Source organism: Lycium ferocissimum, chromosome 6 (genome assembly GCF_029784015.1).
Source record: "Lycium ferocissimum isolate CSIRO_LF1 chromosome 6, AGI_CSIRO_Lferr_CH_V1, whole genome shotgun sequence".
Taxonomy (NCBI): Eukaryota; Viridiplantae; Streptophyta; class Magnoliopsida; order Solanales; family Solanaceae; genus Lycium; species Lycium ferocissimum.
In genome coordinates this window covers 62278452-62295872 of record NC_081347.1, presented here as the reverse complement: position 1 = coordinate 62295872, position 17421 = coordinate 62278452, and the positions used below count along the sequence as shown (strand labels likewise).

General features: G+C 33.7%; 2 long non-coding RNA genes across 4 annotated transcripts; both read right to left on the bottom strand.

Annotated features, from left to right (window-relative positions):
* Positions 1–10322: 10322 nt before the first annotated feature.
* LOC132060883 (uncharacterized) lies at positions 10323–12417 on the bottom strand. Of its 2 annotated transcripts, none has more exons than XR_009416055.1 (3): positions 12127–12417; positions 10725–10818; positions 10323–10532 (listed from the first exon to the last, which is right to left on the bottom strand). It is a non-coding gene; the product is annotated as an uncharacterized LOC132060883 (long non-coding RNA). The 2 variants fall into 2 exon arrangements; XR_009416054.1 differs by having other exon boundaries at positions 10725–10855; positions 12127–12414.
* Positions 12418–13127: 710 nt separating this feature from the next.
* On the bottom strand, positions 13128–17421 carry LOC132060882 (uncharacterized). Of its 2 annotated transcripts, none has more exons than XR_009416052.1 (3): positions 17371–17421; positions 17226–17287; positions 13128–13859 (listed from the first exon to the last, which is right to left on the bottom strand). It is a non-coding gene; the product is annotated as an uncharacterized LOC132060882 (long non-coding RNA). The 2 variants fall into 2 exon arrangements; XR_009416053.1 differs by having other exon boundaries at positions 17376–17421.

Below are 17421 nucleotides of genomic sequence, written 5' to 3'. Positions count from 1 at the left end.
TGAAGTTTGGAAAAAGAATAAGTTTTTGTTTTCAAGTTAAAAATGAAAATTGAGTCGATTCCTCAAATGGTCATCTAAGTTGTAAAAATATCCCACTAAAGTAAATTTTTTGAAATTTTTTGAACAATAACGTAATCAAATTATGTCGATATTTCCAACAACGTAAAACAAACGAAAAGTGTTAACTTTTTATTTCCACTAAAGTAAATTTTTTGAATTTTTTTGAACAATAATGTAATCAAATTATGTCGATATTTCCAACAACGTAAAACAAACGAAAAGTGTTAACTTTTTATTTTTAATGGATGTTTACACCTATTCTTTTAAGATCCATTTTTAGACATAAAACCCTTTAACTTATTTTAAATTACAAAAACCCATTTGACTTTGTTAAATTATAACAAAAAGTTTGTTGCCCTCATGTTTAAGTTGCAAGATATTTGTACCTTTATTATTTTGGCAGTTATTTTCTTAAATTGATTTTCATATATAGTCTATCTTGCCTCTCGCTATATAGCAAGTGTCGTGTCACACCCTCGCCGGGAGGCGTGACGGGTACCCGACCTTACGGCTGGAATGCCAGCTGAGCTAACCCGAACTAAATAGCACAATCACAACAATCACAGAACCATCCAGACAGAACCAGAGATAATATATATGCATATGTACAATATCATATTACGCGCGCCGACGAGGCCGCCACTAAAAGATAACATAAGACAAATAGGCCCATTTAGCAAAACGTAACCCTCACGACTAACATTGACATACTGACAGGGTCTACGAGCCTCTAAGAGTAGTAAACATAAACATCATAACAAGTCGGGACCACACGTCCACCGACGAGTCCAAAATGCATTTACAAAATCCATAGTAACATAATATTATACCAAAATAAGCAAGCCCGGATGAATGGCGCTTGCGGACCCCGCTGGTGGTGCTCCTATCACGGTACTCCTTCTTTGAACCTGTCCTGACCTGCAGCACGAGATGCAGGTTCCAAATGGAACAGTCAGTACGGAAAATATGTACTGAGTATGTAAGGCAGGATGAAATACGGTAATGAAACAAGACATAACCATAAGATAAGAAAAATGAAGGACATAATCTGAAAGTTAATATGCAATGCATGATAAAACCATTTTTCATATGCAATAGAGTGTGTGTGTATATATATATATATATATATATATATATATATATATATATATATATATATATATATATATATATATATATATAACGTACCCGGCCCTAGTGGGACTCGGTGAGATATCGTACCCGGCCCTTTCGGGACTTGGTAAATAAGCATCATCATCATCATATCCTCCCGCGTCCGGGGAAACTTCATATCATCATCATCATCATAACGTACCCGACCCTTTTCGGGAATCGGTAAACATACCCAATTGATCAGTGGTTGCACATCTACATGCCGTACCAGGCCGATTATAGCGCGGCTTGGTAAGTAAAATAGTGCAAATAGAGTGTGTGTATATATATATATATATATATATAAATGCATGCAGAGTTCAAGAAATAGACATGGGCCTTTCGGAGTGACATAAGGTCGTGACCTTCGAATTAGTTATGGAATGTATATCGAGGCCAAAAGAACAATCAATAATAGTTATGATATCAATAAACAAGCATAAGGATTATACGTGACGTTTTGTCGAATTTAACAAGGGTCAAGGAATGCGCACTAACGGACTTTTAGTCATAATCAATAAGCTCTTTTAGAGAAAATCGTATAAAATATACTTTTCCATAAAATCGGTAAATCTCGTAAAACATGGCTTTTTCTCAAAATCCAGCTTTCTTATAAAAACGTATCCTTTCTTTGTAAAACTTCGGACGGTTCGAATGGAGGAGCATGCACGCTAAATAGCTCTAAGACTCGTGCCAAGGAAATGAGGACAGCTAAACCTTACATACCTGTCTCTGCTGTCTCGCTAATCCGACTCGCTCCCTTATTCTACTGCTCGTCCCCTCGTCCCGAAACCTATATCAATAATAATTTCCTTAGTTCATTTCGTAGATTCGCAGATTCAACTTACCTAAATCTTATAGTCCTGAAGAGTTTAATTTGCGGAAATTTCGGCATCACCTCCTCTGTTTCTACTACATCCCGGCTTTGCCATAACAACCACAACAACACCAAAAACAACAATAACGACAACCACCAGTACCAACAGCATCCATTCAAGCCAATATTCATATAAATCTATCCATAACACCCACTACGAAGAGACACCCACTTCTTGATCAATTTAATTTAATACATGATAATTTACTGAGTATCGCTACGGATTACTTTAATTAACACTAATAGAGAGGGATTTACCTTAATTAACCTTGGAAGCTTCAAAGATCAGTTTTTATGTGAGGGTTCAGCCCCTTACGTCCATGATCCAATGACGGACCCGAAAACTACGAAGTCATACGCACCTCTTGGGCTTGGATTTAACACTATTTACCTTAGATTGGTCTAAATTAGACTTAATCTCTCACTAAGTACTGATTTTTAGGGGTGAATGAGGTGAAATGATGAGGTTGTGGGGTATTTATAGGTGGGTGGGTCAAGTTTGGCTTACTGGGCCAAAATTAGTGGGCCTTTAAGTGATTTCTAGAATTTCTGCGTAGGTTCGTAGGCCTCTGGCAGTCTGTTTTAAAATGCTCATAACTTTCTACTCCGATGTCGTATTGATGAATGGTTTATTGCGTTGGATTCTAGACTCGACGAACTTCATTTTAGGCTCTTGAAACACCTCAAAACTCCTTGTATGCTAAAAGTTACACTCCCATTTAGTTGGACCAAATTTAGCTTCCGAAATTCCATCAACTTGTTCCAAAGTCTTACTAACTTTCTTTTCTTCAATCCGCTTTCTCCCGGAACCTTCCGAAACTTTTCATACATTATGTTTATCATTAATTATTCTTGATAAGGGTCATGTCCCTTAGTTCCAAAGTTGTCCTTCCCGAAACTTAACCAACTCTTTCCAAAGCCTTGCTACTTCACTTCACTTCACTTCGCTTGACCTCCAACCCTTCCGAGACGCTCCATACATAAAATTATCTATTAAATGTACTTAAAACAAATCTTACCCTTTGCCGAGCACCGGCTACGACTTAATTCTCCCGCGATCCAAGAGTACTCCCATTTCCCGGCTTATGCTACGATACAATGCTAGTCCCAAGGGGTGAGGTGTAACATGTCGTCTCTCGTTAAACTAGTATGGTATGCCTGTGCTGGGCACAGGGCTCAACATGAGAAAGACTTGAATTAGACAATTTGATTCTAGTCTTAGCTAGATAGAGTTTTCAGCAAGCTGGTGACTCGTAACGTAATAGTAATCAACATAATGATGCAGCTCAACAAAAGTAACATATACAGTTATTCTGGTTTTTTTATTTTATTTTTACATAAGATTGAGAGCTACTACAAAACTAAGTAGATTCTTAAAAGGTTGATGCAACCCATCTTCAACCATCTCATATCATCTTCGGTCTTGATTGTCAAATCATATAGCATTGGAAATCTTTTAGGATAAAGGGAGTTCGAAAAATGTGTAGGCAACAAATGAAAATGCAAATTGGATGTGGTAATCCAAGTCTTGCTTCTTATAGTGCTCCTATTAGCTTGTACTTTTTCACAAGTGAAGATATTCTGACATAAACTGTACAATCGTAACGTAAATATGTAATATCATGGAGAAACTTAATTAGTATTTTGTCTTCTCATACTGTTAGAATAAAATTATCAAATAATACATACATTTTCTATCTTTCTCCGGTTCCTCCTTACATGCACATGCATGTTGAATCCCCTCATATTCATTCTTACACCTTTTCTATGTATATACATCCTCCATCCATCATCATCATTATCGTCATCTTCATCAATATTCTTCCACTTGCTCAATAAATACATACACATGAATTTCAGTTCCAACCTTATATGTAAAATACATACATCCATAGTCATGTTTTTTCTTCGATTTCATGCACATAATTTCTATTTGAGAATTAATGCAATATGTTGTAAAATAGAAAGAAATATTTTCTCTCTCTTTTTATATCATTATTTTTTTGTAAGATACTTTCAAACTACTTTCAAATAGTTTGTTCTTTCTAGTATGGATTATATTAAATTTCATTGTATCATCATTAACTTATATTCTAAAGAATACATTCTAAAAAGGATTAATCATAGAATTTGCACATAAAGTTAGAAATTTCGAGTTACACTTAGTGTGGTAAGTATCATTCTGGAGTCTTTGACTATGTGAGAATGAAAATAGTAAATTAGAATTATTGTGATCAAATCTTAATCCGCAAAAGTATTTCCACCTAACTAAATATTTAATCTGGTTCTCCATATTTTATTTTAAATTTGAAATCTAATTTTATGTCGAAGAATAATTATCATTGAACAAAGATTTGATTTTTAATTAAATTATTCTCTTTATTTCTTTAGATATTTGTAATTCAAAACTTAATTGACATATACAATTACATGTAAAATTTGGTGATAAGATAATATGCATACTTTTCTGTAAAAATTGTATCACATTGTTGACTTCCTTTTTTAAAAAGATATAAAAGAAGACTTAAAGAATAAAGAAAGAAGAGAAGGTTCCAAAATAAAGAGAAAAAGGAAGAGAGTACGTGTCACCAAAGCAAGGGGAAGTTGGTCCTATAATTAAGAGGGATAAAACAGAAATTAAAAGAAATGTAAAGCAAAGAGTACAACACTGTTAAGCATGAGAAAATGCTTAATTTCATTTAGGCCCTTGTTCGTCCATGACTAACTCCCATTTCTAGATAATAGAAATAGAAAAATTATTTAATCATTAACTTCCTCCTAATGAATTTCTCCCATATTCAGCGCAAACATTTTTAAAGTATGAATTAGTAGAAACATCCTGGTGGCATTAACAAGCTATATGCATCGGATCTGGCAGTGCTGAATTTAGTGTTTAGTGTTATCCAAAAATTATGAAATTATATATACTGGATAGTGGTCAGATGGTCGCTATTTAAACTCATGAGGTTTAACTTTTAACTTCTATGCTTAGTGTTAGATTGCACATCCATTTTGGTTGAGTTACACGGATATAATTTGTTTTATGAAAGATGCATTTGAAATAGGTTAAATGGGTTTATTGTTTAAAAATGGGTTACGGAGTCTTACATCTAAAAATGGATCCTAAAAAAAAAAATGTAAACATCTAACACTTTCCGTTTGTTTTACTTTGTTGGAAACAGGAGCATAGTTTGATGACCTTATTCCAAAAAAAATTAAAAAATTACTTTAGTGAGATATTTCTACAACTTGAATGATGAGGAATTGATTCTTTGAAAATTGGAGTTGTGTTTGGACATTAATACAAATTGGAGTTGTTTTTGAATTTTTGTAAGTGCTCTGGAGTGAGAATTGTGAAAACAACTTTTTGGAGTTTTTCTACTTCCCAAAAATTTCGGAATTCAACTTGAAGTTAAATTGTCGCAAATTATAACAATTCTATCTCCAACCAATTTTCCAAAATAATATTCGTGAAAAAAATATCCATGGTCAAACAGGCGCTTAGACTTAACTTTTGAGAAATGGGAAACTATAAATAAAACTAGTTTCGCGAGGCCCGGGCTTACGTACTCTTAACATTTTAACTTTCATTGTTAATGAAGTTAATTACTTCAATTCAGATGCAGAGCCGGGATTTAGAGTTTATGAGTCCTTAATTCTAATTTTTAAGTTATTCAATACTAAATAAATAATCTAGAGACAATTAATTCTAATTTTTAAGTTATTCAATACTAAATTAATAATCTATAGACAAAGACAAAGTTTGTGAACCTAAGCTACCAGATTCAATCGAAACTGTCGCCGACACTCTAATTCCGCCCTACTTCTAACTCATTTTGCGCTAACTTAAACTCATTTAAGATTTTAATAATGTATTTTATTTTCACCTGTATTAATAAACTCATGTCTTCATCTTTTAGAATCATCTAACACAAGAAAAAAATTCCATTAACTTCAAATATACACTGCAATAAATATAACCTTAATTTAGAAACTTTACACAAATTAACATAGTGATCCTCCAAGAATATTAGTAAATAGAAATTAAAGTATATTAGTAATGTAAAACATTTTAAAACTATATTTGAAAATAAGTTTAGGATAATAAGCGTATATGAGCTCACTAAATAAGCAAAATATTGAACGTTTTAAAGATAAAAGATATTGTAATACCTAATAACCGCTCCAGTTGTAAATGAAAATTTGGCTCCAAAGTTACTCTAATTTTACACAACGTATAAGGACAAATAATATAATCTCTCCGTCCCAAAACATAAAGGCATTTTGACTAATTTCGAAGCTAAATTAAGTTGGATTAATTCAATATTTTAAAATTAAAATTTAGATATTCAAAAAATATATGGAAAATACTATAAATTGCAATTCTCCTATCAATATAGTGAAAAAATTCTTAAAATATTTGTTAAAATTTATGTAATTTGACACGGAGAAGTGAAAAGTAACAAATATTTTGAAATAAAGCAGTAAAAAATAATTTAATAAGGAGCAAAAAAAATTTCACAAAAAGTCACTACTATATTGACTAATTACAAAGGCCCCAGTGGAATAAAGAATGATGCTAAAAGTGAGAATATATAGGGAAAAGTAATAGCAACACCAATAATAAAGTACCCAATGAATTGTCTTAGAAAATAAATGAGGAAAAAAATGAGAACAAGGAAAAGAACAAAGCCACTTGTAGATTTAAAGCCTATAGATCAAAAATTAATGTGAGATATATAGTTAAAAATAAAGTAACTATTTCCTTCATTTAGAGCAGAATTTCAAAATTTGAAGTACAAAGGCCAATAAGCTAATTTTTTGTGAGAATGTAAACATTGTTTTTTTTTCTTTTTCTTTTGAGATAAAGTTTGTTTAAAAAACAACATAAGAGATTATAATATTTTATTACTTATAAATCTTTGAAAGAATTACAATTACAAATAATATTGTCATTCTTATTGAGAACAAAATGGACATTTTTCAACAATTTATTATGAAGGGATGACGTCTTCTGATGAGTTTTTATTTGTTTATAATGTTGTACTTCCTCTATTTCATTTTACATGACACTGCTATTAATTTAAAAGTTGGATACCCTTTTGTTTTGACCATATATATATATATATATATATATATATATATATATATATATATATATATATTCTAAATCTTAAAAGTTGTGACTTATTTGTACTCTATCTAATTTATAATTATGTAAATTTTATTTTAAAAAAGATGAAATACTCAATGTCCAAAGATAGTGAGAAACTAGAAAGTTAGATGTCTTACAGCCCAAATCCCTTCATTTTTTTTTAAAAACGAAATGATCAATCCATTTTCTTTTGTGATAATGCAAATGATCAATTCATATAACTACATAACATGGACTCATAGATCATATTATTAAGAAGTCAATCCATTTTTTTTATAATGCAAATGATCAATTCATATAACTACATAAGATGGACTTATAAATCATATTGTTGAGAAGTCAACTCATGTTATTGTTTGGGGAAGTCAATCCATGTTAGTGAGAACAAAATGGACATTTTTCATCAATTTATTAAACAAGAAATGACGTCTTCTAATCAACTTTCTCCATAATGATGTACCTCTATCACTACTAAAAAAATGTTGAAAACCGACAAAAAAAAATTGATTTTTTCGACCTCACGAGGTCGGTTTCTGAAAAAAAAAAAAAAAAAAAAAGAGATCTCAAAACCGACCTCAAAGGTAGGTCTGGTATGGGCAGGTCGCAAATAATTAGCGACCTCATGAGGTCGGAAAAAAGCGACCACATGTGGTCGATACTTGATTCGTCCAAAAAAATAAAAAAAAGGAAAATTAACATACCAACCTCATGTGGTCGGTATATTAAATTATTATTTTTTTCAGAAAAAGTATTAACGACCACATGAGGTCCGTAAATTATATTATTTTTTGTTTATTTTTTCAAATTACCGACCTCGTGTAGTCGATATGTTGAATTATTTTTTTTCAAATTTTTTGTGTTACTGGTCGGTTTTATCAAAAATAATTCTTGTTATTTAACTTTACCGACCACATGAAGTAGGAAAATTACGTTAATATATATTTTTTTCCTTAATTAAACCGACCATATGAGGTCAGTAACTATAAATCTATGAATAATGATAATCATGAACCGACCTCATGAGGTCGGTTTCTGCAAAATGTAATTAATTTAGCGACCTCATGTGGTCGGTTTCTTTAAAATTTGGAAAATGATATGAACATAACCGACTTCATGAGGTCAGTTACTTTAAAATCTGGAAAATTATGTGAACAGAAGCGACCTCATGAGGTCGATTTCTTTAAAATCTGGAAAATTAAATTAAGATAACCGACCTCATGTGGTCGGTTTTCTGTTGAAAAATTGGCAGTATTTTGTTGTTTTTGCAGCTATCCACCTACCATAAATCATAAACAATTCTATATTTTTCCAAAACCAGCTCAAAGAGCTGCCACCAATCTCACAAGCACATATAATAACATGTTACAACCCGCACTACATCAAATTCAACTCGAAACTACTTCAAAGTTGAATCAAAATGTAATTCAAACATTCACAAAGGACATTAAACTACTTCAACATTTACAAACATCCACAAAACATTAAACTTGTCTACATTAAGTTAGTCTACAGAATCAAACTACTTCAACATTCACAAACATCCACCAAATTCTTTTACTTTTTTACCAATCCACCAAAAAATCACAAGTTAGTAAAATACTTAAAATTCAACCATGTCGTTGTGTGTTTGACACGTGCTCCCCATCATCATCACCACTAGTGGGTTCATTACAATTCGGTGTTCTTGACCAACCTCTCGATGTCGTGACCATAACACTCGCTCTATCTAACGACCCGACATCATTGGAAGAACCTATGCCTTGCAGGGGCGATTGGAATTGACGAAATGCTCGATTTGACATCCCATAAATTGTGCCAAACCTAGTGGGGCCACCAACAGTCGCAATCCACAATTCATTCTTTTGTTGATCTATAGGCTTTGTTGGGTGACAGACTATGACATAACACAATATAGAAAATGAACTCAATTACAATACTTATTTCCACATGTAGTCAAGACGTACTGTTCTAACATCACCAAATCTATCAACATTGCTAGTTATTTCCACATGTATTCAAGATGACTGTTTCAACATTACCAACTCTATCAAAATTGCCTTAACCCCGAAATTAAGATCCCTAGTCTTGTGTGCATATTCTTTTACATTAGCAACTGAATAATGACCTTACACGCACGCACGCATGCGCACGCGCACGTGCACACACACTCTGATACATGTTATTGTAACTCACTCATGCATCTGTTACTGTAAAATGTCGGTTTCTCATTACAAATTATATAGAATTCTTCTAAACTTGCTGAGGACTTCACTTTTTTTATTCATCGAGAAAAATATTTTTTTGTGCTTTCAACTACAACCAAACTTGGTTGGAAACATAAATTAGACACACTAAAAATTAACAACAGAATGTTGAAGTGTAAAAAAGAAGCTTTTTTGGGAGATTCTTTGCATACCCTCAAAGGCTACTCAAACAAAAAAAGCAAAGTATCATTAGAGAGGAAGGTATTTACTAATTACACTGATAACTTTTTATATAAAACCACATGAAAAGTAGAAGCTTATGTTTTAGAAAAAGGCATTAAATTAAACTTACGTAGGACTGCCTAGCCCGTTCCTCAACCCATTCTTCGGGTTCTTCACTATTTTTTTTTCTTCTTCTTCTTCTTCTTCTTCACGTGAGTGATTCTGAATGCCTCATCTTGAGGCAATATCCTCCCTTGTTTGAGTTCCTGCAAAAAGAATAATTGAGTAATTAATACAGAAAATGAAATAAATTGATTATCCTATAATAGGACTTAAGGAGCTGCGCAGAAGGAATCAGGATAGCATAAAAACACTAACACCGTGTTAGATATTGTGTGTGTGAGTGTTAAAGAGAGGGACAAACAACCTGGTCATTGAAGCCTGAATTGCATGACATAACAACAGCCCACCTAAAGCCATCCATTGCCAAGGAGGTCACGTGGAACCCTTCCTTCCATTTCTTGCTTATCCACTTAAAGAGAAATGACTCGCTGACTTTATAAGACTGTTGAGTGAATTGTGTGCCTGCAGAAGATGCCATAACTGTTATATACAAAGATAAAGAAAGTTCAGGACCTAGAGCAGCAACCGAAAAGCTCACAAGCTGGCATAATAGTCTGCATTTCCCTTTGCATAGGGAAAAAGACCCTCCACAACCATAGGCACCAAGCACCTACAAATCAACTCAATAGAATAATATAGAAACAGACACACTAAATACTAATGTGATTCCCACAGCGCACAATACCATCACTTGTCTCAAGCACATTTCCGGCATGTTAGAATACTATGTCAGGAACATCTATTTGTATCAGTCACCAAAATTACCAACTTTTTTTTTGATAAGCAATCAAGTTTATTTTATAACAAAATTACCAACTTTAAAATGTAAGGCAATAAAAGATATCTAGCTGTATTCTTGAAAGGTGGGTTAAAAGATCAAAACAAGCACAAAGAATTAACCTACTTAGGTTAAAAGATGTTAAAAAAAAACCCACCTTTTGACATTACTACTAAAGAGCTTCCATTGGTGGCACCAGCAAGAGAACTAATATAATAGTTCTTCTCCCACTGCTTCATAATCCACTCTTGTAAATATGCATTAGAAAGATTAGATAATTACATCTGAAATGAAATAATTCACAGTAAAACAAATCAAAACAGCCAAAAGAACAAAAAAAAAAAAAATCAATGACTATCTCTGCCAAATGCTAAAAAGTTGACGTCCTTGCAATCAAATGAACATCACAAGATGAAACTTCTTGAGAAGTGGTGTATACAATTGGCAAAATACAATACTACTGTTACCCCAAAACTTCCTCTATCTCAAATTAGTTGTCGTGTTTCACTTTTCGAGAGTCACGTGAACTTTGACCAACATTTTAAAATGTATTTTTTCATCAAATCGACATAAGAGAAAAGTTGCAACTTGTAGTACTTTTCGTACATTTCTTGAATCTAATCCAATTTTGGTTTGAAGATTAGTAGAATTAACACTCGAGAAGCTAATTTGGAATAGAGGGAGTAGAACACATGGATCACAACTACTACTAATTACCTGTTTGTGGCGATTCAAGATGTCTGGATTAACCCCACGATCCAAGAGCACACAAAGCACCTATCCATAATCAAAACCAAGAAGCAATATGGAAATGAGTTAATCAAACATCAAGAACCATTAACACACTCACCTTTTTTTTTTTTTTTTTAAAAAGAACAAGAATGTAAAGACTACATTTTTTTCTTCCAAAATTCTCAATCTAGTAATGTAATTTTCCATAGCTAAAATCAGCTCTTTCTCAACAAACAACCACAGTTCCACTCTGGTAAAAAAATCCCAAATTATGATAAGACAGAAAATATGTAACACCCACAACAAGAAAAACAAACAGATCTTTCAAAAGGGTAAATAAGCAGCCAAGTTAAAACAAAAAATATAGTAATATAAATCGAATTACCAGTAAGAAAATAACTTGTAGCTAGTCAACACAAGACCAACCTAAACATGCTTATGCTTCTACAAATCCAGTGGAAAAAGAGAAAATATTCTTTTGCTTAGTTTAAAAACAAGATGTTTCCATTACCTAAATGCCATAGAGTTACGACTAAATGCTCGTTTGAACAAGATACAGGAGCTGGAAATAAATTACAGCCAAAATTATAACAGTAATCACTTGTCACTAATATTAATTTCGTTTAACTATAACCCAAAAAATAATCAACAAGACCCACAAAAAAAGGGAGCAAAAAACCAACGCACATTAACCTTTCCAGCTATAATCAACCAAATACACTAACCCATAAAACCAAATCAGTGAGAAACTCACCAAAGAAGCAAAAAAGTAAATGTGTCTTGAAGAACCCTAAACTAGAACCCAAGCAATTAAAAAACATACCTGGAATAGATGGTGGTGGCGGCGGACTGGATGCCGGATCTGGCTGGCTGGCGGCGGAGCTGGCTATCGGCGAAGGTACGGCGATGTGGGTGAGGATACGGTGGTGGTGAAAGAGGGAGAGAGAGAGAGGAGTGGGCGCGGGTTGGGGGGGGGGGGTTTTAAATTTTGAGTGAAAACGTAAAAATGGGGGTAAAGGAACAAGGGGTTAATAAATTAAGTGATCATATTTTATTTTATTTTAATTATATTTATCGACCTCACGAGGTCGGTAACTTAAATAATTATTTTTTGATAAAATATACCGACCTCATGAAGTCGGTATCTTAAATAATCATTTTCTTAATTTTAAAAAGCAGCGACTTCACGAGGTCGCTTTCTAAAAAACAATTTAGTTTATTTTTAATAAAACTAAGAGACCATATGTGGTCGGTAATAAAAATTATTATGGTCCAATTTTAAAATATTACCGACCTCACGTGGTCGGTTTATTAAAAATGATTTATAATATTTATTTTCAAATAAATTTCCGACTCCGTGAGGTTGATATATGTTCACTACAGATTTTTGTATAATATTACCGACCACATGAGGTCGGTTTATTTTAAAAAAAAATAAAAAAATAAATACAAGGCGTTTACCGACCTCATGAGGTCGGTTTTTTTCCGACCTCAATTGAGGTCGGTTTTAGTAGGTCGGAAATTAGCAGTTTTTTAGTAGTGTATATTCTGCTTGACGTGATGAAGAAGCTCATCTCCATAACAATGGAAGAAATGATCTGAAGAGAATTGAGGAAGATGAGTCGAAGAAGAAGAGTCGAGAAAACCTAAGTGTTGCTAAGGTTGATCTGGTTTTGTCTGAACTAACAGGTGGAAATGACCAAAGTGGTCTTTTACTTCATCAATTTCAAAATGCAAGTATTGGGCCAACCTCACAAGTTTGGGCCTCTTATTCTTCAGCAAATACTTACAACAGCCAAAGCCCAAATACTAAAGCTGAAGACAAAACGTAGAAATATAAGTGTATATAAATGGAATCCAATGAGAATTCCTTCTAGAATACACAGGTGTACTAAAATACGAAATTAGATAGTACAACTGTTAGTATAGCTGTAGTTTGTTAATAATTTACTTTATTTACATTTTCATTTTCAATCCCTAGAATAGGCTTGTATAAATACATGTAAATGTTGAGATTCAATACACATAGAAAATTTCCCAATTATCATTCTTCATTTTCCAATATGGTATCAGAGCAGCAGGCTTGATCCAAATCACCATTTCAAACATCAAAATCAATCTCCTCTGTCATCTTTTCTTGATTATTCAACATGAATTAATGAACAAACTGAAAATACCACTATTAATCAGAACACAAATGTGGCTACGGTAAATTCCAACAACCTCTATCATCTCCATCCTTCAGACTCCCTTAGAATAAACCTTGTCAGTCTTGTTTTTGATGGCAAAGGTTTCCAAGCTGGAGGAGATTTGTGATAATTTCTCTGTCAAAGAAAGAAAAAGTTGGAGTTCATTAATGGACACCTTGAAGCTCCAGATCTGAACTCCAATGATTATAAGCAGTGGAGTTGTTGCAATGATATGGTCACTGCATGGTTGTTGAACTCATTATTTAAAGAAATCAAGGATAGAGTGCTTTTCTCAAAGACAGCCAAGGAACTTTGGGAGAGTCTTGAGCACAGATTTGGGAAGTCAAATCAAGCTAAACTCTTTCACCTGTAAAAGGAACTAAGCATGTTAGTGCAGGGTTCTTCAGATGTATGAACTTATTTCACAAAGATTAAACGCATATGGGATGAGTTAGACTCTTTGAACTCAGACATAGTGTGCAACTCCAGGACTGTACTTGTGATGGAAAGAAGAAACTGGATAAATCCTTCATGGATCAAAGAATGATTCAATTTCTAATGGGTTTAAATGACATATATGCACAGGCAAGAGGAAACATTCGGATGATGAATCCACTGCCTGAGATGGATTGTGCCTATTCTTTGCTTTTACAAAATGAAAACCAAAGGAAAATTTATGCAAATGCACAATTATTAGTAGATCTAGCATCATTTATGGTTGAAAATAAAGCAAGGAACTACCCTAGAACTAAGATTCAAAACTACAGATCTGGAAATCCAAACCCAACTTAAAAGTTTGGAAGCTATCCTCAGAAAACAAACACTGGAAAAAATACTGGACCAAGGAAATTTAAAGGAAGAAAATCAAAATACAACCCCAATGTGAGTTGTACTAATTGTCTCAAAACAGGACACATTGAGGCAGATTGTTATAGACTCATAGGTTACCCTGAAGACTTTGAATTCACTCATCAAAAGGAATATCAAGGTCAAGTAAAGACAAATGTAGCAATGGGGTCTGAAGAAAATCCAGTGATGCATCAAGAGCAAAATGAATTAAGGAACAACAATCAAAACTTAGCAAAGAACAATGCACTGAAATAGCACAGATCTTCAAACAACTTCAAATAGGAGAAAGAGGGGCATCTGGATGAGAAATCAATGCCAATGCAATTGCTGGTACAATTTTAAAATACTCAGGATCTTTTTTTTTTCTGTTTATAATTCTAAAACATGGATTATAGACTCAGGAGCTTCAGAAAGTATGTGCTACAATTCACACTCTTTTTCCTCTTTAATTGCACTTACTGTTCCTATTCACATTAGTCTTCCTAATTCTTTCAAAATTTGTGTCACACATAAAGGAATAGTACCCATTCTGCCCAATCTTACTCTTTAGAATGTGCTGCATGTCCCAGATTTCAAATATAACTTACTTTAAGTGAATAGACTATGCATTCAAATTGGCAGTACTATTTTTTTCACACTATATAAGTGTTTGTTGTAGGTCCATTCCTTGAAGAAGGTAGGAGTTTTTGGTGAAGTTAAGGAAGGATTATACCTACTGTAACCTAGAGTTTCAAGTCCTGAGTCTAGTCATAGTCTATTTACTTTTCAAGAAGGAAGTCATTCCAGTCCTGTTGCTAGTCATTTCCCTTTCTAGTTTGTGTCAATGCTATTTCTGATGTAAAGCTTTGGCATGTAAGACTTAGTCATTTACCTTTTTCAGTAATGAGAAAATTTAGTTTCATTCATTTTCCTCTTAACTTTGAATATGTGTATGACATATGCCCCAGAGCTAGACAAACAACAAATTCCTTTCCTATCAGTCAAATAAGTCTAAGAGATTGTTTGAACTCATTTACATAGACACTTGGGGACCCTATAAACATGCTACTTACAATGATTACAGGTATTTCCTTACTATAGTAGATGACTATATAGGGGTGCTTGGACATTTCTGTTAACTACTAAATCTAATGCTTTTCCCATGTTGAAAAATTTTCTTACTATGGTGGAAAGACAGTTTGAAGTACATATTAAATGCATTAGATCAGACAATGCATTGGAGTTAGGAAAAGGTTCACAAGAGGTAGCTTTTCTAGCTGCACAAGGGATTTTACACCAAACAAGTTGCATTGCTACCCCTCAACAAAATGGGGTAGTACAGAGAAAGAATAGACATCTTTTAGAACTTGCTAGAGGTCTATTTTTTCAATCTAAAGTTCCTATATCTTATTGGGCAGATTATAGTCTGACAGCTACTCATCTTATTAATAGATTGCCTTCCAAAGCACTCAAGGGTAAAAGTCCATATCAACTGATTTTTAGTGGAAAACTAGATTTTAAGACCCTCAGATCTTTTGGATGCCTCTGTTATGCTTCTACTTTGACTCGGAGCAGGGAGAATTTGATGAAGGAGCTAAAGCTTGTGTTTTTCTAGGATATCCCCAAGGACAAAAGGGCTACAAATGATTGGATCTTGACTCTAGAAAGATTTTTGTATCTAGAGATGTTCATTTTCACGAACAACATTTCCCCTTCTCTAAGAATCAACCCATTTCCCATTCTTTATTTCCAGAAATCAATCACACACCAGAAGACCTCTCTAATTTTATGGAATCTTTTCCATCAACCTCTGCATCAAATCCTCATCCACCTTCCCATAATGAATTATCCACTTCATCTAGTTCTCCTACTGCCCCAAATCCTAATCCTAACACATCTACAGTACCTTCACCACCATCATCTAGTTCTAATTCTCACACTTCTACAACTCCTATACCATCTCTGCCAACCAGACAAAGAACCAGAATCCCTCACAGACCAACATACCTAGATGACTATATTTGCAATAGCATCTTTCTCACTGACCTAAGTCCTACGGGTTTTACAACATCCTCTCACCCTAACATCTTTTCTTTCAATGCATTATCTACTGATAATCAATATGTACTGCATTCTCTATCCACACTCTCTGAACCTCACGGTTTCTTAGAAGCCTCAAGACACCATGGTTGGAAACAGGCATTGGAATCAGAAATTGAGGCTCTAGAACTAAATGAGACCTGGGATGTAGTTGAATTGCCAAAGGGAAAGAAGGCTTTACCTTGCAAATGGGTATACAAGGTTAAGCACAGTTCAGATGGGACAATTGAAAGATTAAAGGCAAGGTTGATTGTGAGGAGGGATATTCAAAGGGAGGGAATTGATTACACTGAAATATTTTCCCTTGTGGTGAAAATGACCACAATCAGATGTTATTGAGTGTAGCTATAAAGAAGGGGTGGTCACTTTCTCAACTTGATGTTAGCAATGCTTTCCTACATGAAAATTTACAAGAAGAAGTCTTCATGAAATTTCCTGCAGGCTTATCTGGTCCTAGTCCTAACCATGTTTGTTTGCTTAAGAAATCTTTATATGGAGTCGAGCAAGCCTCTAGGCAGTGATATGCCAGGCTTGCTCGAGCACTCAGTTTCAAAGGATATACTGCTTCACTCAAATGACTATTCTTTATTTTTTAAAAGGACAGGTAACTCAAATTCCATCTTTGTAGTATAAGTTGATAATATTTTACTCACAGGGATTTAGAATGACACCTAGAAATACAACAACTCAAGACATTCCTAAACTTAGAATTCAAAGTTAAGGATTTGGCTGATATTCACTACTTTCTAGGGATGGAAGTTTTAAGAGAACAATAGGGATTCATTGTTAGTCAGAGAAAATTTACCTTAAACTTGTTACAGGAATTTGCTTGTTCATATCTCCCCAAAGTGACTTCTCCCCTTGATCCTGCACACAAATTACATGCAAATGAAGAACCTTTTCAGGAAAATCCCACAATTTATAGAAATTTAGTAGGCAAGCTAAATTACATTACCCATATCAGGCCGGATCTCTCCTTTGTTGTACTGAAGCTTAGTAAG